The following is a 23,230-nucleotide window of genomic DNA, read 5'->3' as shown; positions in this document are numbered from 1 at the left end:
TATCCATTCAGGTCTGTGTTAGGATGTCTGGAAGCTTTCCTTATAATCTGTTATCCTTTTGTTCCAAATGTCTGAAGGACGAGGCCTGGTAAATGTTTGCTGTAGGTTCCTCTTTCTACTAGAACTTTGTTGCTTAAGCACCAGATATTGTGGGTGATTTTATTTTGCCTTTTTATCCCTACCCTCCTGCTTCCCATGGTATTCCAAGACTCAGCAGCTTTCTTACTAGAAAAACTGAGACATAGGCCTTGGGGATTCTCTAGATTCTAATTCAACATGCCAGCCCGTGTAATGTCAGCAAAAACTCCACTTGTTTCTCACTTCTCCAAAGACTGACTCTCTCTCACAGCAAGCCCAATTTATAATCAATAAGTAATTTCAGCAAATGCCTTCAAGGAAAAGAATAGACATCAAGATCAGTTCATGTGAGGAAGGTTCTATCCTTTGTCTTGTTAAATTCATTTAGTCCTCTTTGCTTTAATAGATATCCAGTGTCTTTAACAATATGATTTTTGCCTGGTTGTTGCAGTGGGTCTCATTCTACCTACTACATCCTCCATAGCTAAAGAATTTGGAACAAAATATAAACAGGAGACCCACAGGGTACTTTTTACCTTGCTAGACTGCTTTGGGTTACATCATCAGCCTCTGAGGGTTAATCTTATTCTTTAATCTTACCCTTTGTCATAAAACTTTGAGAACTACCTCATTTAATCACTTGGCTTCTATTTTTAATGTGTATTTTGGGGATAATCAGGTATGTCTTGCAATTTATAAATTTTGAAGCATTATAAAGATGTTAACTGTCATGATTGAACATGTACCTCAGGTACTGTGATTTCTTGTGTATTTTTTTTCTGGATTACTGATACAAATATTGTTCATTGGTTGAAGAATGAGATTAGATACATTTTGATTGAGGCTTGTAGAAACTTAGGAAAAACATCAGAGTCCTAAATATGTGTCAAGTAAGTCTCACAGCCTCCCTCAAGCCAGTCATAGGTTTTATGAATGATCAAAGTAGAACTAACTTTAACGTTATATCTTAGGCAACAACTTTACATTTCTGACAGTGATAAAAGTCTCCTAACTTTGCTAGAGCATTGATTGCCTGAGAAGAGCAAATTGACTCTGGCCAAGTTTTGACTGCAATACAAATATGTTTGAGGATGTGTTATGGTCCCACCAGTGTGCTGGACACTAAGTAAATCCTGGGTCATCCTTTTAGCTTCTTTCTGCTTCAATTATTCTTCCAATATTTCTGTTTCATTTATTCTTTTTCAATGTCTTAGACAATAACCTTAACTTTATCAAGTTGGGCTACTCCATTTAGTTAAATGATTTTGTGTGTGTGTGTGTTTTAGGTCAAATAGAATGAGTTAAATAATTTTAGCAACCTCTCTATAATGTTTACTTCTAGGACTTCTTGATGTCATCCCTTTAACCCTTAATCTACCCAGTCATTTACATTTTCTACTTTTTGTATTTCTACACAAAGCATGTGTGTGTCTTTGTGATAGAGAGAGCCTGTGTGCGTTTGTGTGTTAAAGTAGATTCTCAGTAATTTGGCCAAATAAATAATAACAGCCCCTCTCATCTTGAGTAGCATATTTTTGGATGCACAGTTCTGTCTCATTCTTTCAATCAGTCCTCACAGCAGTTCCCTATATAAAGCTGGTTAGGAATACAGATATACTTTTATATACTAATTATGTGCTTATTAATAATTAAAATGAGGGAGAACCTCAAGAAAGAACTTTTCTTTATCCAAGAAGAAAACTTTTCTTTATTCTGATTCATTATCTGAGCTAACTAGGTTTAGACTGTGGCAATATTGTCTTCTATAAGATGCCAGAATCTTGTGGTGTAAAGGTTTTTTGTGCTCAAGTCAACAAATGGTAGTAGCTCAGTAGATATGAACTGGCAAAAATAAAAATGGGAACTAACCTCAAGTATTTTTGTTTCATGCCTGCCAGTGGAGGTAGGGAAAATAGCATTTGTAAAATGGCCCATCATTTTCATCAATAGTTCATTCCCCAACTGCTTCCATGAAACGTACAGTCTAAGTTAAACAGTGTTGGGCTAGCACATACCAGTGTTAGAGCAAATGCCCTATTCCATTAACCCAGTTGTGATCCATAAGCTATTTCTACTGAGACATTCTTGATCCTTTGTTACATTGGTAACCAACATCTGTATGGTATCTTTCACTTTAACATGCTATTTTCGTTTTTATTTCTCAGTTAATATCCCCAGGAATTTTGTATAACAAGTATTATTCTTTCCATTTCATATTTGAGAAAACTGAAGATTATGGAAGCAAAGTGACTTACCTAAGATTACATGTGAGGATGGCATCTGGAATTCAAGCTTGGGTAAATGATCCATAGGACCACAAAAGAATTGTGTATTCTTCCGTTGTTGGATGTGGTCTTGCATAATTGTCCATTAGGCCTAGTTTTCTTATAGGTTGTTCAAGTCTTTAATATCCTTAGTGATTTGTTGTCTGCCTATTTTGTCAGTTACTGAGCAAAGTGTGTTAAATTCTCCAACTATGATGGAAGATTTGTATATTTCTTTTAGTTCTGAGGAGTTTTTTTTTTTGATTTACCTATTTTAGGATTATACTATTAGCTATAAATTTAGGATTGCTATGTCTTCCTGTGGAAATGACACTTCCTAGTAATACTTTTATCTTGACGTCTAATGTCTAATACAATATCTGATTTTGTTTCTGTCTAATTTGCATTATACCATTGCTCTCCAGAGACTGTTGGAATGATATAGACCTTCTCCAAGTGGCAGAACAAATCAGCTCATGATACTAATAACATATGGATACATCATGTACAGAAAATTTTAAATTCCAGGTTAAATTTCTCCTGGCTTCTGGCATACCACTATCTGGCTTTCAACAGAAGCCAGTTGAGAATACAAACTCATTCTGAAAAGCCAAGCCATAATTAGAAAGTTAATTGGCTCACCCTCAAAATCTAATAATGCATACTGAAGCCAAATATAAATTGGTTTGTATTATCCTTTATTTTGGACTATTTTCCCTTTGATTCCTTTATTAATGTGGATAATGAAGAGTTGAGTATTTAAGAATGGTAAACTAATCTCACTTTTCACCTTGTTTAAATAGAGCCATTTATTGGCACTCATCTTTGAGACAGCCTCCGTCATATATTTGGGGTTAGACATCTCTATCTTGGATGCAGTAAAGAGTGAGCTGGGCATTTGCAGTTGATGGGATTGGACCACTTTGAGGATCAAGTCATTTGGGAGAAGTGGTTGCAAAGAGTACTGTCTGGGTGCTGAGTTAGCAGTCTGTTTCCATTGCGATAAATTCTCATCACAAAGGCTGCAGGCTCTTCCCAACCTGCCTAAAGGTCAAGCTACTGCCCAGAGAGAGAACAAAGAGACTTAGCTCAGGAAATCTCCAGCAGGTAGGTCAGTGGACATCAAAGCTGTGCTTAGTACAGTTTCAAAGCCAGTTGCTTTAGTTAAGCCATCAGTGGTCAGGGAGAAAGGCAGAAAAAAAAAATGACAGTGTCTTCTCCTGATTTGTATTCAGACTAACGCCTTACAATCATCTTTTTAAAACAATTATTTATTTATTTATTTGGCTGCGATGGGTCTTAGTTGTGGCACGCAGGTCGTGTAGTTGTGGCAATCTGGCTTCACAGTGCGTGGGCTTAGTTGACCTGTGGCATGTGAGATCTTAGTTCCCAACCAGGGATTGAACCCACATCCCCTGCATTAGAAGGTGGATTATTAACCACTGGACTACCAGGGAAGTCCCATAATCATCTTTAATCAGGAATTTTAATTTCTATATTCCTTCTTTAGCCACATGGTTATCAAGTCACACCCCATAAATCATGAAACCTTGGGGGAAATTAAAAATAACACTTATTCACAGAAAAGTTGGCTAACCCTAGCCTAGATGACGATGGGGAAAAACTGGTTGCATTTTATTTCTTGTCCTAATGTAAGAGATTCCACTTCTCAGTTAAAATGTCCACCAAGTGCTGAATCCCCCATTCTGTTACTGCTGTTTCCACTTCTGAAAAATTCTGAGGCATTTTACTACCTCTAGCTTTATTGGTGGGACTGTCTTTAAGCCTGTAATCTTCATTACACACTAGCTTCAGGTGCAGAGCTCTACTGGGAAAATGAAGCCTCCATATAATCCATCCCCTTTCTCAAAATTTCAAAGGTTGGTTTCCAAATATACAGTGAATGTGGTCATTAATTTAACTTTCCATCTAAGAGCAAAAGTCAAAGATAATAAAGATCCAAACCATTCAATGCATATAGGTTCCAGAACTGAGAATGAATCTCCCTTATGTGTGCATTCATTTGCATTCTTACTAGCTGAATAGAATCTTATGGGGCTTTATATACATAGGTTGGGGAACAGAAACATAGAACTTGTCCTGTTTCATCACATGTGTGCTGAATAATTTGGGTTGATAAAGGGTCAATATCCACAGTGATTTTTATACTTAATATTTTATTTTATTATTTATTTTGCTGCTCTGGGTCTTGGGTGTGGCACATGGGATCTGGTATCTGACCAGAGATTGAACTAGGGCCGCTGATTTGGGAGTGTAGGGTCTTAGCCACTGGACTTCCAGGGAAGTCCCCACAGTGAGTTACTAAGAATTTCCCAGGTTGGATTGCAGTGGCTGTGACTGCATCAGAGAACTGAAACTCCAGAGTCTTATTTGCACATCAGTTGTTAGTATTCTAAAATATTTCCACATCGTAATCTCCTTCTTTATTTTTGAAATCAAAGAAGAACATACAAACTTGCATGACTGGGAGTTTGTTGAAAGGCGTACAGGGCTGGTAATTAATGCCCTGTTCGTATTCTTGCACAATTTCCTCATCATTATTGTTTGCCATGTTCTAAGGAAGTTACTAAGGCTTCCCTTATAGCTCAGTTGGTAAAGAATCCGCCTACAAGGCAGGATACCCAGGTTCAATTCCTGGGTTGGGAAGATCCCCTGGAGAAGGAAATGGCAACCCACTCCAGTGTTCTTGCCTGGAGAATCCCATGGACTGTAGCCTGCCAGGCTCCTCTGTCCGTGGGGTCGCAAGTCAGACACGACTTAGCGACTAAACCACCAAGGAAGTTACAAATGCACAACTGTTGATATTAAGCAAAGGTGAATTTCTCTCCTTGTTATTCTATCAGCCGTCTACTGCCAGTAATTTGCTCACTCATTTTCATTTTACAGAACCTGTATAAGTCAAACTAGATCATTCAGCACCACCCTATCTTCATTCAGGATTGAAACAACCCATTTTTTTGTTCACATATTATGCTTTTATTTATCACCCTTTACCTAAGCAATGTCTGCACCCCACTCTTTCAGCAGTTTCAATTATATAAAAATCTTTGACCCATTTATACTTTTATGTTTATATATTATTTGTCACCTCATTTATTTATTCAATACTTATTTACTGAGCACCTACTATGTAGCTCCTACTACGGGGGTGTCCCAGGTGTTGCTAGTGGTGAAGAACCCGCCTGCCAATGCAGAAGACACGAGACTCGGGTTCGATCCCTGAGTCAGGAAGATCCCCTGGAGAAGGGCATGGCAACCTACTCCAGTCATGTGTGGAGAATCCCATGAACAGAGGAACCTGGTGGACTACAGTCCATAGGGTCTCCCAGAGTCGGAAACAACTAAAGCAAATCATTCAGACCTTACTGGGCAGCAGACACTGGTCAATGTCTTGGCACATGAAGTAAAACTGTCTTTCATAGCGTCCTATTAATTTTCCCAACTCAATATTGTCTTGGGTCCAACCATATTCATCTCCTCAGTCACCATCCTTATCTAGTTATTGTTCTTACTAGACTCCCAGTGTGACCTGTACATAACCTGATCTTTTAGCATCCATTATGGTCTTTTGCCCCCTGTGTTCTCCACACTGCATGCAAGATGAACTTATTAGATTCAGATATGGTTATGTTGCCTATCTTCCAGCTTAAAACTGTTCAGTGACTTTCTATCCCTCCAAAATTAAGTAAAAAAAAAAAAAGTCTTAAAGCCTGATCATGAAGACTGATAATCTGTCCCTTCAGCCTGACTTGTGCCTTTCTCTCCCTGTCCCTCTGTACTTGGCCCCTCTTTCTTATAGACTATGTTCCCTCTAAGTACAGAGTCTTCAATCCTGCTGTTCCTACTCCTCCAAATACTCTTTCCATCCCTCCACCTGTTAACTCAGATCTCAGCTCCATTGTTACAACCTCAGGAAGGTCTAGAGCCTTCCTGATCAGGCCAGATCCCCATTTTTTGGCTCTTAGAGCCACTCGGTCTTTCTCCCGTTTGTTCTTCTGACTGCGTTCTGTCCTGCATAGTTGGCATGGTCCTTCGGTTACTGTCTGCTTCCTCTACGAGACTGTGAGCCTCCTGGAAGCAGGAGCCTGGGGTGATGGTGTCTCTGCTATGCTTCCCGTGTCTAGCACAGTGTTTGACACCCAGTAGGTACCCACACAAACTTACTGATTAGTGAATATTTTATCTCACAGGAGTTAGAATTGTAAGAACCTTAATAGTGATTCTTAATCTTGAGGGGATAGATTCAAGGAGGGTAGAATCCTCCATGATGGGTGTGACCATCAGAAGCATCACAGGCCTTCAGAATTGGCATGCAACCTCTTTGGTGACTTTGGATATTTTTCATGATTATGGGAAAGACTGCATTACTTTCATCAAATTCTAAAAAGGAGACAGTGACTTTAAAATGTTAATCAGCACTTGAGGGAGACTTGGAGATCTTATTTTTGTGCATTTTATCATTCTTTAAGATTGAGCTACTCACACGACCTTTTGCTTCTTTGGTAACATGCCAGGATATTTATGAAGGCCCAGAAGGATTGTGCTTAGTGATAACATTAAGCGCATTCAGAAACACTAGGAGTTGCAATGAATTTGAATGAGAATTCAACTTGAATTTGTTGGGTTTTTTCCTTTAAAGAGCAGAGACCTGGCCCCCAGCAGGTGAAGATTAAATTGCAGAGAGAGGACGATAGGTACAGACTTATTGCTAAAATTCAGTGAGTGGTCCAGTGGGAATCCATGACTGTTGGAAATTAATGCAGAATGACAGATTGATGCTTTGAGTGGATTTTTTTTCTCTCACACAAACAAGTCTGTAATTAAAGCATTTTATGTTTATATAGTTGTCACATCCAATAATTTAAAATTATCCTAATTTAAAACAGCATTTAAGAAACTCTAATTAGACTGTTAATATTATGAATTTTCAAGTACTCATGTTCTCTTTCCCTGATTAAAATAAAGAGGGGAAAAAATGCCCCCACATCAGACAGCCAGCACCTGATTCTAGATGTGATAGTTAACTTAAGGTGAGCATATGGTTTATATACTCTGAAAACAGGGAGAAAAGTCCTACATTCCTTGCTCAATTTCTCATTCAAGTCAGGGAGCAGATTATTAATTTTCCCAAGTAGTTTTGATCATGTCATAAAATGAGAAGAGTTTAGCTTTAAGGAATTCGTAAAAATCAGTAGCTCCCCAGAAGTCACTGATTTAAAAATCTTGTCCATCTCAAAAAGAGTGGGGGAAGAGTAAACACAACGTAAAAAAAGATTAGAATGTATTTGTTTCAATACTGTGCTTTAAAATGAAGGTTGAAATAGATTTGATGTCTATGTATATGGAGAGAAGGGTCATTTTTTTCTTGATTACAACCCCCAAGAGAAATGCGGATGGCTAGCAGTCAAATCTCCATCACTTTGACTGCAAAAGTTGTGCCAATTAAAGATGCTTGGAGCTCTCCAAGCTCAGAATGATGCTGCCAGACTTTTTCTTCAATTATTCTGAAGCACTAAATGTGAAAACAAATCTCTTAGATTACCACAGGGCTGGAAAAAGAAGAGCTGGAAGGGCCAGCAACAAATCACAACAAAGCATAGAAGTGTCACTTTCTTGATACAAGCATGGGACAGAAAGATTTTCCAGATGAAAAGTAAGGGGAGCCATTTTCATTCCCTATCACCCAGCAGTTTTATTCTTCAGATTATTCTCAGAGAAATTCTGAAGCTTGTACAACTGGAGATGTGTACAAGATGGTTCGTAACCATCTTGATAACAGTGGAAGTCCAGAAACAATCCAAATGCCCATTAGTTGCAGATTGGTTGAATCAGTAGAGTGTATTCATACAGTGACATTGTGAGATAGATTAAATAAACTACAGAGTGACACCACAATATGGATTGAGTTTGGTGATGTATGATTAAGTGAAAAAAGTAGGTTCCAACATACTATGCCTTTTTATTAAGTTGAAAGTAAGATGGTGCAAGTGAACTGAATAAAAAGAAAAGCAAGGGAACTATGGATATGGAATTTAGGGTGCTGGTTACTTGGGGCAGGTGTGGAAGAGGCAAGGATTTGAGATAAGGAAACACCACTTGTGGTGGATCATCTTCAAGGTCCTGGCTTTTGTTTTGGGTGATGAGTTTGTAGGTGCTTGTGACATGATTAAAAATAAAAGAAAGTGAGGGGCCGTGTGTGAACCAGTGATGAATGTGTATCTTGAACTCAAAAAAGCAGTTCAAGGGGGAATAAAAACAACCCAAAGGATACTTTATGAACTTCCTTATGCTGAGGCTGTGAGTGGGTTGGAAGAGGAGCCAGGAAGATTCTGTCAAGTTGTTATTGGTTTTCTTTCATGGAAAAAAAAAAAGATTTATTGAAATATAGAAAATGAAACTGCAAAATTCAGACTTGGGATAAAAACAATGAGACAAATTAAAAATAAAAGCTTTATTTTTCCCAGAAGAATTATAGAGAATGAAAACTGGGCCTTGTATATCCTATTTTTTGGGGCCAACTCAAACTCTCACTTCTTTTATGCAGACTTAATATTTTTTGAACTCATTATAAAGAATGAAAAATTTTAAACATATACAAAATTACAATAGTATACTAACTCCCATACGTACACATCTCCCAGATTCAATAGTTATATTATGAGCACACTGTAATTTCACTGACTCTCTCATACTTCTTCTCTGGTATTTTTGAAGCAAATTCCAAATAATTATATTTTACATGTAAATATAATAGGATGTGTCCCTAAAAACTAGTTTATGTGTCTAGAAACAAATTTCCACTGGGATAATTTATAGTTTTATAATCTATCCCAAGATCATATTATTAACACATTTTAAAGTCTCAGAAATTTAATTGCATATAATTCATTTTTATGTTAGGTATAAAAAAAAGGGCCCAATACAGATTTTCTAAATAGAAAATTATGTCATCTGTAAATGAAGTTTATCTCTTCCATTTAAATATTCACATCTTATTTTGTTTCCATGTCTTATTGCATTGGCTTGGTCTTTCAGAACAATGTTGAGTAATTATGGTGATTCTAATCATCATTGTTCTGTCTTTAATGGAAATGCTTGGAAAATTTCAGAATATGGAATTTGCTGTAGATTGATACTGTTTATCAAGGAGTTTCTTTTTCTTTTTAATTAAATGTTTTTTGAAAATTAGAAATAAATATTGAGTGTTATCAAATATTTTTGTATCATCTTTTTAGAGAATGATATAGATTTTCTTCTTTCTTCTTTGTTAGAAATAACATTAATGAATTCCCTAATGTTGAACTATTCTTGCATTCCTGGAATAAAATTTACTTGCTTGTGTTTTATTATCCTTTTAATACAATATTATTTAGAATTGATCATCCATATTATTAGAAAGGATGGCTCTGTACTATTTATTGATTTGGGTTTCAGGAAAAGGTTAGCTTTGAGGATTCCTTGGAAGGATTTCTATTTTTCCTTTTTGTGCTCTAGAAATATTAAGTAGCATGTAACTCATTTTTAAAAAATTATCTAGGCTTGATGTCATTTTGGAGATCAAGTTATGCTGCTCTTTTTCCTATTTGCAATCTTCCACCAGATATTTAATATTTCTCCAAGCTTTACAAAAGACAATTGCATTGAGAATGAAGTTTGCATTTAGCAAATCCTTCAGGTATCAGGACCTATGTGCCTTAGAAGGCTGCAGGAGTTACGAATAACAAAAAGTTTTTTTTTTTTTTTTTTCCTACAGAATACTGAAATTTAAGCCAAGGCATTTATTTATTTTTAAACTTTTATGTATTTATTTTTGGTTGTGCTGAGTCTTCATTGTTTCTCTTTGCAGACTTCTCTAGTTGCAGCGAGCAAGGGCTACTCTCTAGTTGTGGTGCTTGAACTTCTCATTGTAGTGACTTCTCTTGTTGTGGAACACACTCTAGGCACTAGGGCTTCAGTAGTTGTGACTTGAAGGCTTAGTTGCTTAGTTGGCATGTGGGATCCTCCCAGAACAGGGTTTGAACCCATGTCCCCTGCATCGGCAGGCAGATTCCTAATCACTGGACCACCAGGAACATCCCACCAAGGCATTTACTTATGTGTGGACCAAGAGTGAGCATGTTCTTCAGTGCCATTTGCCTTCAGCATATACAAAGTCATATCTGGAATCAAGGAAAACAGCACCACGTTTCCAGCCCATTATAGTGAGGTAGGAGCCTGCCTGTATAGATTAGTGCTCCAGCCAGCTTCCCGTTAACACACTCATTCATTTGTCTCCATCGAGAGATCTTTGTCTCTATTTACTTACCTAGTCTCTTACCTCTTCTGAGAGGTATAAGAAGTCTTTCTTTCTGTTTGGTTGGAGAATGTTGCTATAGGGGTTTTTCTTTTTCCCTTTTGGACTATTCTGTACCCTACTTTTAGTGTTAGTCATTGGGTATTAAAAATATTTTTATCAGTCAACTGTGTATATGAGCTACCATTGAGGTTCCAGCAACTTTAAGGGGAGAGTCTAGTGATCAACGAAGCAAAGTCTTATTCCAAAATGGCATTTGTTTGGGAAACCACAGCCCTCAAGAGAAGTGTCCTGGTCTTTCCCTTGAGCCTGTTACCCTGCCGCCCACTGGACCCTGCTTCCCTCCACGACTCCCTCCACCCCTATCCTGTGTTTGGCACTATATTACTCTGGTTTCTTCATAATTTTTATCACTTGTTGAACTCTCAAATATATTTGTTGGTGTACCTATTAATTATCTGTCCCTTCACCGAAATATAAGCCCTCTGAGGGGCTTTGGCAGTCTTATACTCCATTGCATTCTGGGTGCCCAGATTCACTTAGCACGTGATAAATGAATAGAGGGCCAGGGGTGAGGGTCTGGAGGCCCAGCATCAGCTGTCCCCCGAGAGGCCTCCTGTGGCAGCAGGGTCTTGTTCCTGAGATCTCTCAACAGTCGAGGCAGGTCATGGCCTTCCCAAGACTTGCATGGTGATGATGGTGTGGGCTTTCCCAGGCAGGGTTGGGGGATGTTACGTGTTGAGAGTTCTAAGAGTTTTCCTAATTCCTTTAAAGGAGGAGAATGACACCAGCCAAGGAATCCTTGAAAAAGCCACTGCCTGTTGTCTGTTCCTATTTCTCTCTCCATTCACTGTGCTAAGCTTTTCAGATGTGGATGTGTGGCTTTCTAAGAGCAGGAAGAGTTGTCGAAATTGTATCATCAGAGGCCCGGTGATGACTTTGATTACTTGGGTAAGCTTAACCTCAATTAAGGAGACAGAGCGTTGACCTGATGGGTTCGCGGTGGGCAGATGGCGCTCACACAGCTGTTCCGGGCCGCCAGGGGGAGGGAGGGCGCTGAGACGGAAGCTCGGGCGCCGTCTTCTCAGCAGTCCCCGTGCCATCTGCTCCTCTGTGGCTGTTTCAGAGGAGGCACGTTAACTAGTCCGGGGACAGACGTTGCTGTGCACGTCACCTGACGGGGTGGGAACGTGTTCAAAGGGAGGGGACAGCTTACTCCCTCCCCCTGACGAGAGCGGGAGAAGAACATGGTGCAGTGTGTGTGCATGGAATGTTCTCAAGGTTTACCCGATGCCTGTGAAGAGAGTGGGAAATTGTCTCCTTTTCATATGGGAGGCTCAGGCAGCCAAGCCCAGGATGTAGTTGTGTGATCTAAAACACAGCGCAGGGGAGAGAAGGAAAAAAAAAAAAATAACCAGGTGGTTCCAGTTGACTCTGGAGAATCTTAATGCACAAACAGCAGTACACTTTTCATTTGCTTCATAGCTGTGTGTGACTGCTCTGCCATTCGGAGCCAACAGACTAACTCCTGTTTATTTAGCTAGTCCATTTTACTTTTGGGGTGTCACCTGCTCCTCCATTCAGCAAACTGAGTATTTAGAAAGCTTTGTGCTGGATGCGATCAAGGATACAAGGACAAATAAGATAAAGTTCCTGCTTGCCACATGATTAGGCTGGTGGAAGGAGTCAGACACGTAAATACACAGTCTGATTTTGGTAAATTCTATGAGAGATCCTTCTCTGTGTGCTTTGGGGTTGTCTGAATCTGGGCTAGAGGATGAAGTGTGAATTCCGTCCTTTTCTGATTGAACTTAAACTCCTGCCATTCCAAATGAAATTCTTTAAGAAACTTCAACTTATCTAACTTCCGAGTTCCTTGTTTAATAGCAAGAATAGAAAATAAGTAAGTTCTGGGGGAAAGGCATACGGGTGGCTTTGTTGGTAGGGAAGAAGGGGGTGCCAATTGGAGAGAGAGAGATGAAGGGATGTCTGTATAGGAAGACCAGCTAATGTCAAATAAGAAAAGGAATCATAAAGCCATTTAGCCCTCAGGGTGATTCTGGGGAAACAACTATGGTTGTACCGCAGAGAGGACATGTGGGGTGGGCCAGAAGGTGTGTAGCTCAGGGAGATGGGGAGTTACAGGGAGGAGGAGCTGGACTGTTGAGCTCTCTGTCTTGGGGCAGGGACTTGGCTTGTATTAATCCGCCTTTCTGTCTGCTGGCTCACAGAGTAGTCTGGAACTGACCAGTGTGGGCACTGAAGCCTGATGAGCCCCGTCCTGAAGTTTTAGACTCTCATGGAAAGCTGGTGAAAAGGGGCACGGTGGGTCTTGTCTTTGGGACTCACTGCCTGCAGGAAGCCCAGTGACGCATTATACCAGAAAGTGTTCTGTCACCAGCCTTCCTTTGCTGCAAGTGGTTTTCTGTTCCATTTGTACAAACCTCACATGCTCCCTTTGTCTGTTGTGTTTGTTTTCTGCTGCTATGTGGTATTTCCCATGCTTTGGTAATGGAGATGGTTTTTAAAAATGTGTTCCTGTTGTCAGACCGAATTGTGAGTTGAAAATGAATCTCCCTTTAGGCAGAAATATGGGTGCCATATTGTCTTCTGTGCACTTTTATTTATTTCTTTGTTTATTTTTTCCATTTTTATTAGTTGGAGGCTAATTACTTTACAATATTGTAGTGGTTTTTGCCATACATTGACATGGATCAGCCATGGATTTACATGTATTCCCCATCCCGATCCCCCCTCCCGCCTCCCTCCCCACCATCCCTCTGGGTCTTCCCAGTCCACCAGCCCTGAGCACTTGTCTCATGCATCCAACCTGGGCTGGTGATCTGTTTTACCCTAGATAATATACATGTTTTGATGCTGTTCTCTCAAAACATCCCACCCTCGCCTTCTCCCACAGAGTCCAAAAGTCTGTTCTGTACATCTGTGTCTCTTTTTCTGTTTTGCATATAGGGTTATTGTTACCATCTTTCTAAATTCCATATATATGTGTTAGTATACTGTATTGGTCTTTATCTTTCTGGCTTACTTCACTCTGTATAATGGGCTCCAGTTTCATCCATCTCATTAGAACTGATTCAAATGAATTCTTTTTAATGGCTGAGTAATATTCCATGGTGTATATGAACCACAGCTTCCTTATCCATTCATCTGCTGACGGGCATCTAGGTTGCTTCCATGTCCTGGCTGTTATAAACAGTGTCTGCAGCACTTTTAAATCATCCTCTCATCAACAACTGAGTTTACTGTTTATCCCATTTTCTTCACTCTCATCTGAGCTGAATTTGAAAAGTCAAAATGTTTGTAGATAACAGGTGAGAGGTGGTACTACAGAGTCTACGCTTACTTTTGCCAACTGCTGTGCTACACTTTGTACTCCATCTTCTGATATGCAAAGCTCCAGAGAATGGTGACAACATAGCCCTCACCCGTGTGATTGGTTAAGCGACAACTTACGAGGGGCGGTTAGCATCTCAGGATTGTGTCTCTTAGAACAGGAGGTTCAGTCTCTGCTAGCCCTTACCTTGCCCATTAGAATGTGGTTGGTTGATTGTTCTGAGCTGGATATCTGGCCAAAGTGAAGGAAACAGGAATATTTCTCTTGGAAACGGCAGTTTATAATCTAACAGAGGAGTATTGTTAACAGATGAGTTATCTTTACAGTTGTTGGGAAGGTCTAGGAACTTCCGTCCCTGATGTTCCATAGGGACAAGTTGAATGAGGAGATGAAGGATGCAGAAAGAAAGAGAAGGCAGAGAGGTGGGTAGAAAAAGAGATCTGAGCTTCTGTTGTTTTCCTTCTCCTCCTGCCCCCTCCTTTGTAGTTCTCTTTCCCCTCCCACCTCTCTCCTTCTAGACGACCTCCTCATCTCCTATGATATGCATCAATTTGGCCCTGGGCTTCTCTAGTTTTCCAGTTATGTCCAGTAGCACCAATCATCTCAACTGAAGCAGACCATTCTTTCCGTATGGTCTCCCAGTCTTCTTGGTCTGGTCCTTTCGTGGAGGGACACCTTCTACACCCTTTGTAGTGTGAATAGGCCTGTAAATCATTGGAACCTCCTGTCCCAGGCTGATCAAGTAGAGTAACCCATCCCTTTGGTCCGACATTTTGGCTCAGAGTGGATATATGACCATTTTGACTCAAGCAGAACTGTCATAAAGCCTTCCCTGGGAGTGACTGTAGAGAGAGAGGGGTTTTTTTGTTTGTTTGTTTGTTTGTTTTTTTGAGGTTGTTAAACTGAAGTTGGTGAGAGCCTGTCATGGCCATTTTCCCTGGCACTTCGGAGCTTGCTCTGGAATGTAAAGGCAAGAATTAAAAATAGAACTATGAGTTGGAAAAAGAGAAACAGCCCTGACACCATGGTACGTCTTCCTGAATTCTTGGATCTCTTACCATGACAACAGCCTGTTCAGCACCCGAATTTCCCCAGATACAGGATCCAAGAGATGTCCTTTTCCTTGCACATTTGGTCCCACTCAACAACATATCCATAAGACATTTGGTCTACACCACAGGGTCTTTCATATTTGATTCTATCCAAAACCATGGACCAAATGTCTTATGAAAGTTTTGGACAGGACCAAATGTCCACTAACCATCCTTTTTGTTTAAGCGGATTTGAACTGTGTTTCTCTTATGAACTGATTAGCATAGGAAAGAGCAAATGGTGGAGTAAAGAGGCTTTCTGTATGTATCCTCAGGTTAACTGGAGTTGGTTCTTGTTAGCTGCTACCAATAAAATCTTAACCAATACTTTGGGGAAGTAACATATTTGGAGACGGCCACCTACACTCCCACGGCCTGTGCTCCGCTTTGTCACGTGTCCAAGGCGTGAATGCAGTCCCGTGGGGTTATTTATAAAGGCTGTTTAATTGGCCTCACGTCTGCTCTGGTCTCCATTTATATAACTCACCCTTTGTGTCAGATTTTGTCTGTTAACACTGAGCAATCTGCCTGCTTTTCTTCCTTTCCTTTTGTATTCCAGGGGCTAAGATCCTGGAAATTAAATTTCTTGAACTCCTAACCAGAGGGTTCCCGTTAGATTCTGCAAATAGGAGTCACTTGGGTGAGGAATGAAAGGCACATGGAAGGGACAGCCACTCTCCAGATCAGCTGTGGAAAGGTGTGTCGGTGCCAGCAGATGGCAGATAGAGGGGTTTGGGGTGGTTTCTCGGGTTTTTCTGAAAGTTACTTCAGTACTGCAGGCAACTGACATGATTAGCAGGAGCTTCAGGCTGCTTCTAAGAGGTGTCCTCCCGAGGACTAACTGTTGGAGCTATCGGTGGCTGAAATCATTGGCAGCAGCTCCCTTCCGATTCCTGACTTTTCTGATTTCCTGAGAGCCAGCAACCTTCCTGACCACTGCTCCTACAGTCCTCCCAGTGTTAATGTAGGCCTCCAATTTCCTATATTTAATCTCTTCTTCACTGAAATACCTAAAGTGGCTTCTGTTCATCTGGCAAAACCCTGATTGAATCATTTTCTCTTGGATCATGATACAGAGAAGGACTAAGAAAGATCATGCAGTGATGGTCAAAATGATCATCCTTCAACTCTGAAAAATGGGAAGACCCCACTGTCTTTCTCCTTGCTAGAGTGAAAGTATCAAATCTAGTCCACTCAGAGGACTCAAGGGAAATTATCTGTTGTATTATGCACTCAGAAGGCTAAGTCTGTTTAGAAGGAGGTAGGATTCTCAGGGTTACTTGTTTGGATGGTAAGAACTTATTGTGTACGTCTGTTGAATTCTAGTTGTAAATGAAGGGGAAAGTGGGCCATTGGTCCAAATCCCAAATTAAAAAGATTGTGTCCTGGCTCTGGGAATTTAATTGGTTCAACTGCTTGGAACAGTGCAGTCTTCTTGCTTCTGTTTGAAAAGAGAAACTTGCTCAGTTGTGTCTGACTCTTTGCGACCCCATGGACTATACAGTCCATGGAACTCTCCAGGCCAGAGTACTGGAGTGGGTACCCTTTCCCTTCTCCAGGGGATCTTCCCAAACCCAGGGATCGAACCCAGGTCTCCTGCCCTGCAGGCGGATTCTTTACCAGCTGAGCCACAAGGGAAGCCCAAGAATACTGGAGTGGGTAGCCTACCCCTTCTCCAGCGGATCTTCCTGACCCAGGAATCAAACCGGGGTCTCCTGCACCGCAGGTGGATTCTTTACCAACTGAGCTATGAAGGAAGCCGTTGCTTCTCTTTGGCTGTGTTAAATTTTGCCCTTGAACGTCATGAACACTGCATTGCCATCCTGCAGTGACTTCTCTAGTGTTAGTCAGGGTTTATTAAGCTTTGCTGCAGTAACCAACAACTCCAGCATCTCGGGAGCTTATGGTTTTTCATCAGGACTCCCAGTCCATGTCTGCTAGATAGCTCTCCTGGGCAGCGTTCCTTCAAGCGGTGATGTGGGGGCCCAAGCTTTGTCCTCAGTGAGGTGACGCCACTCTCAGACCTTCCGTTGTCACCGCTGAAGTGGTCAGAAAGGACCAGGATCACACGGTGGTTTTGTTTTCAGGCCTGGATTTGTCAGATGTTGCTGCAACCTACATCATGTTGGCCAGAGCCCAGTCATAAGGCAGGCTTGGAGGTGCGTTCTTCCAGTGCTTTTAATAAGCATTTGACTCTGTGTGTGCTAAGTTGCTTTAGTCATGTCCAACTCTGTGCGATCCCATGGGCTGTAGTCCGCCAGGCTCCTCTGTCCTTGGGATTCTCTAGGCAAGAATACTGGAGTGGATTGCCATGCCCTCCTCCAAGGGATCTTCCCGACCCAGGGATCGAAGCTGCGTCTCTATGTCTCCCACATTGGCAGGCGGGTTCTTTACCACTCGCGTCACCTGGGAAGTCCTATTCAGTTCAGTTCAGTCGCTCAGTCGTCTCTGACTCTTTGCGACCCCATGAATTGCAGCATGCCCTTAGCCAAATTCTGCCAGAAAGTCATTCCTTCTGTGTTCCATCTTGCTCTCTACCTCACTAACATGGCCTTTAAGAGGTTTTTCTGCCCAAAGGATCCTTTCGCTTTTGTTGTTTTCTTTATCTAGGTCAGTTAGGTCCTCATTGTTCTTACTTGGATGAGGTCAAAATGAACAGTGTTTAATCACACTGCTTATAACAATCAGTGATTAATTTTCTTTTATCTTAATTGCATGGGGAGAGGAGGAAGCCTGACTTTGCTGCCTCCCTGATGAAGCATCACCTTGTCATTCCATCATTAGTCATCCCCTTTGACTCTGCAGAACAGCTCGCATCTGTAGTCCACACCAGAGGTTCTTAAACCGTCATGTGCATCAGAATCAGCTAAAGAGCTTTGTTGCTGTTGTTTAGTTGCGAAGTCGTGTCTGACTGTTTGCAACCCCATGAACTACAGCACTCTGCTCCTCTGTCCTCTATTATCTCCCAGGGTTTGGTCAAATTCATGTCTGTTGAGCCGGTTAGGCCGTCTAACTATCTCATGCTTTGCTGCCCCCTTCTCTGTTTGCCTTCAACCTTTCCCAGAATCAGGGTCTTTTCCAAAGAGTCAGCTCTTTGCATCAGGTGACTGCAGTATTAGAGCTTCAGCATCAGTCCTTCCGATGCATATTCAGGGTTGATTTCCTTTAGGATTGACTGGTTTGATCTCATCACAATCCAAGGGGCTCCTAAATGTCTTCCCCAGCACCACAATTGAAAAGCGTCAATCTTCGGTGCTAACTATAACAGAAATTGCTGGGCCCTCCCCCAGAGTTTCAGATTCCATTTGCTATGGACTGGGGTCTGAGAAAATGTGCATTTCTAGCAAGTTCCCAAGAGAAGCTGATAATGCTGGTCTGGGGATCATCCTTGGAGAACCGCATACTATGTATTTCAGCATGAAATTTTGTATTATATTAAATTGTTTGCTATTTTTTTCACATTCAAATCCATCCATTTTGAGCACCAACTGTGTGCAGGAGCTTTTGCCACCTGGTGTTGTGGTTATCAGTTATATTTCAAGGGCATTATTTTTATGTATAATTTTTTTTTATCATATTAGCAGGTAATCACTCCATATTTTTTAACTGATTGGTGTGAACTAAAGCAGTTGACTCCTATTATCTCATCTTTACCTAAAACAATAAGTGATTGTCAAAATGAACTTAGACAGTGTGCAAACATGGTGAATGGGATTGACGATGAAAACCTATGATGTAGTCCTCTGACCTCTCAGGTTGTCTTGTGGGAATAGAGAATCTAACTATGTTATGTTAACATCATTCTCAAGCAACTTTATAAACATGGCATGTGAGTTGTTCCATTTCGTGTCCTTGGACATTCTGAGGCCAAGGTATTGCAAAAGCATTATAGGTAATTAGTCACGGCTCTTAATAAAAAGACATTTTGACTTTACATAGATACTAATGGAAATGAACTGCTCACCCTCCAGACTATGTTTAACTCAATAAAGAGGCTCTGAGATTTTAACTTTGCCCTGATGCTTCTTGCCCAAAGGTGAATTTTACTCAAGGGTATTGATCTTGTTTTATTTTAATGCTCAGTATGTTTGCTGTGGGATATTTTGGTTCCACAAAGGACCCTTGAGTTGGAAGTCATGAAATGTTCTATAACAATCTCAGTTACCTGCAAATGATTATTGTTCTGGTAACATTTAAGGTTTGGGCTCATTTTTCTGAAACACTTTATAACTAATTTTCTATTATCTTAAATTTCACTTCATGTTAAAAATCAACTCTTATTAACACTATAGATAGAAATTTTATGTAATATAAATTTGGTCTAAAAATGGTTTCAAGTTTCTTTGAAAATATTTTTGAAGATGAGACATGAAACTTTTCATATTTATACAATAAAGTCAAACCAGAGTAAGTCCCTCCCCTTCCCCACCACTTTTTTTTTCATGTTTAACATGTTCAAGCATATTTCTGGCTCAAGTTGCAAAAACATGTCCAAATGTTTTTTGCAGTTCCCATATATTGGGAATATGTCACGAGAAGAAATTTTCTATTTAATATTATTTCACTTTATATCTAGCTCTGTGTAAGAACAGCCTTTGGCTCTTTCTTCAGCACTGCGATATTTTTCCCCCTCAAATTGGGACTGCTTTTTGATCTTCTAGAGTTGTACAAGGGGATAAATATGCATGTAGATAAAAGGAAACACACGAATAAAATATATTTAGACTTTCTAAAACCTTTGACGATACTTGCATAAAAAACTTATTAAAAGTTGAATCACTATAGCCTTGCCTGGTATTATGTTGTCAGTGGTGGCAAGCAGTATAGAAAGAAAGTGAAGTCATAAAGGGCATTTCTCTGGGAAGAAAAATGAATTCATAGGAATCATTTCCAGGATAAATGAGAGGTAATGGTCTTTAAAGTAAGAGTTTCCCTGGTGACTCAGCAGTAAGAAATCTGCCTGCAACACAGGAGACCTGGGTTTGATCCCTGGGTTGGGAAGATCCCCTGGAGAAGTGAATGGCTTCCCACTCCAATATTCCTGCCTGGAGAATTCAATGAATAGAGCAGCCTGGAGGGCTACAGTCCATGGGATTGCAGTCAGACAAGACTGACTGAGCGACTAATGCACACACACAATCTTTGAAGGTAATACATTGACCTTCCAGATTCAAAGTTGATTGGGTATTTTGAGGCTGCATGAATGCTACAAAAATTAATAGATGAGTTATGTGTGAATACTTATAAGGGAATATGTTTTAATATGTGAGTGAGTTCTCACATCTCATTCTGAGGAAATTCTTGGTTAAAGAAAATTGAACCAAGGTCTGTATTGTAAAATCTTGTGGATATCTGAGAATAGACAGAATAGGTAGTAGTTCCCAAATCTATTTGATCATGAAACTTTGTTTAATCATACTGCTCATAACAGTGTGATTGTCTTAATTGCATGGAGGGAGCATTTCTAACAGTTCATGTCAGCTAGCAATCTATAGCTGACAGTTCTGGAAATGTTGGTCTAAGTTACTGTTATTGGGTGATTGTCATTCTTAGGAGCCCTTGTGAATGTGAAAGTGAAAGTCACTCAGTCTGACTCTTTGCGATCCCATGAACTATATAGTCCATGGAATTCTGCAGGCCAGAATACTGGAGTGGGAAGCCATTCCCTTCTCCAGGAGATCTTCCCAACCCAGGGATTGAACCCAGGTCTCCCACATTATGGGCAGATTCTTTACCAGCTGAGCCACAAGGGAAACCCAAGAATATTGAAGTGGGTAGCCTATCCCTTCTTCAGTGGATTTTTCCCTATGCAGGGATGGAACCCAGGTCTCCTGCATTGCAGTTGCAGGTGGATTCTTTACCAACTGAGCTATCAGGGAAGCCAGGTATTGTAGATCAATTAAAACAATTGTCCTGAGCTTTAAATGATCAACCAGTGTTGATCTAGAACTATCAAAAAGGATATTCAGAACAAGGTAGAAAATGCTATACATCATTTGTAACTCAAAGTCATGGTTCTTTTTGTACCTACTTTATCAGAAAGAGTTCTATTAAGATTTAATGGCAATTACTTCCCTAACTTAAGTCTTTATTTCCCCTGGAGAGCTTTGGTTCTTCAGTTTTCCCCTTTCTCTCTATAATCATCATTCTTATTCTCCCTAGAGATTAATCCCCATTTTTATACACCTGAAACATACAGAAGAATCCTCCCTTGTCACCAGAGTGTCCTCTAGCTGCCGCACCTTTCTGTTCCCTTTCATTGTCAAACTTCTCAAAACCTCTGTCTACATAAGCTGACTCATCTGTTCACTCTCCAGTCTAGTTTCCACCTCTGCCACTATCCTGAAACTGCCTTTTTTAAAGTCAGCAAGGAATTGCTGATAATGAAAGGCAGCATTGTTAATAGTGGTGCATAGGTAATAGGCATACCTGCACTGCTGTTCTAATGCTTGTCAATCCCAATTGAGGGTTACTCCAAGGGATATTAACTCCCTGGAACTTCTGCCTGGCTCAATTTAAGAATGCATGTGGGTGGAGGTTCCTTAAAAAACTAGAACTACCACATAATGCAGCTATCATACTACGGGGCATATAACTGGAGAAAAATCATAATTCAGAAAGATACATGCACCCCAGTGTTCATTGTAGGACTATTTATAATAGTCAAGACATGGAAACAACCTAGATGTCTACCAATAAAGGAATGGATAAAGAAGATGTGGTTCATATATACAGTGGAATACTGCTGCTGCTGCTAAGTCACGTCAGTCGTGTCCGACTCTCTGTGACCCCATAGATGGTAGCCCACCACGCTCCCATCCCTGGGACTCTCCAGGCAAGAACACTGGAGTGGGTTGCCATTTCCTTCTCCAGTGCATGAAAGTGAAAAGTGAAAGTGAAGTCGCTCAGTCATACCGACTCTTCGAGACCCCATGGACTGTAGCCCACCAGGCTCCTCCATCCATGGGATTTCCCAGGCAAGAGTACTGGAGTGGGGTGCCATTGCCTTCTCCGACAGTAGAATACTACTCAGTCATAAAAAAAGAAGAAAATAAAGCCATTTGCATAGGTCGACCTAGAGATGATCATACTGAAAGGTTGCGGCTGCGAGCTATGTGCTCTGCCGGGGTTCATGACCTCTGGAGGAGAGGATTTCGATCTGGGTCCAGAGACGAGGCTTGACCACTCAGAGCTTTTTGTGTAACAGAATTTTATTAAAGTATAAAAGAGATAGAGAAAGCTTCTGACATAGACATCAAAAGAGGACAGAAAGAGTGCCTGTCTGCTAGTTTTTAGCAAGGGGTCTTATGTCTGTTCAGTTCAGTCGCTCAGTCTTGTCCGACTCTGTGCGACCCCACGGACTGTACTGCCAGGCTTCTCTGTCCATGGGATTCTCCAGGCAAGAATACTGGAGTGGGTTGCCATTCCCTTCTCCAGGGATTGAACCCAGGTCTCCTGCATCGCAGGCAGATTTTTTACAGTTTGAGCTACAGTAGCTGCTGCTGCTAAGTTGCTTCAGCTGTGTCTGACTCTGCGACTGCATAGACGGCAGCCCATCAGGCTCCTCCGTCCCTGGGATTCTCCAGGCAAGAACACTGGAGTGGGCTGCCATTTCCTTCTCCAATGCATGCATGCATGCTAAGTCTCTTCAGTCATGTCTGACTCTGTGTGACCCCATGGACAGCAGCCCACCAGGCTCCTCTGCCACAGAATTCTCTAGGCAAGAGTACTGGAGTGGGTTGCCATTTCCGTCTCCAAACAGTAGAGAGTTACTTTATTTGGTGGGAATGTTTAGGACACCTAGCCGGGAGACAGCATTTCAGTAGCTTTGAGAAAACTGCTCCAAGGAGGCAGGAGGGGGAGTCAGGCTATATACAAATTTGCCACAAAGGGAGCAGGCAGTCTGAACATCGAAGATTATTGTCAGGTAAGAAAAATCAGTTATCAAGTTAAGGAATTTAGCGTTCTATGTATGGGAAGATGCAAACCTCTGGGCTCACAGAGTTCCTTCCTTTCATATGCACCTCAGCTATCTGGGACCAGATCCTGTTTCCTTGTTCCCCTTAAGGAGTAGTAGATGTGGCAGATGGCTCCTTTTTGCATCCCCCTCACCCCCCAGGGCACCTCA

The sequence above is a fragment of the Cervus canadensis genome, chromosome 23 (assembly GCF_019320065.1).
Source record: "Cervus canadensis isolate Bull #8, Minnesota chromosome 23, ASM1932006v1, whole genome shotgun sequence".
NCBI lineage: Eukaryota > Metazoa > Chordata > Mammalia > Artiodactyla > Cervidae > Cervus > Cervus canadensis.
This window is presented reverse-complemented; position numbering follows the sequence as displayed.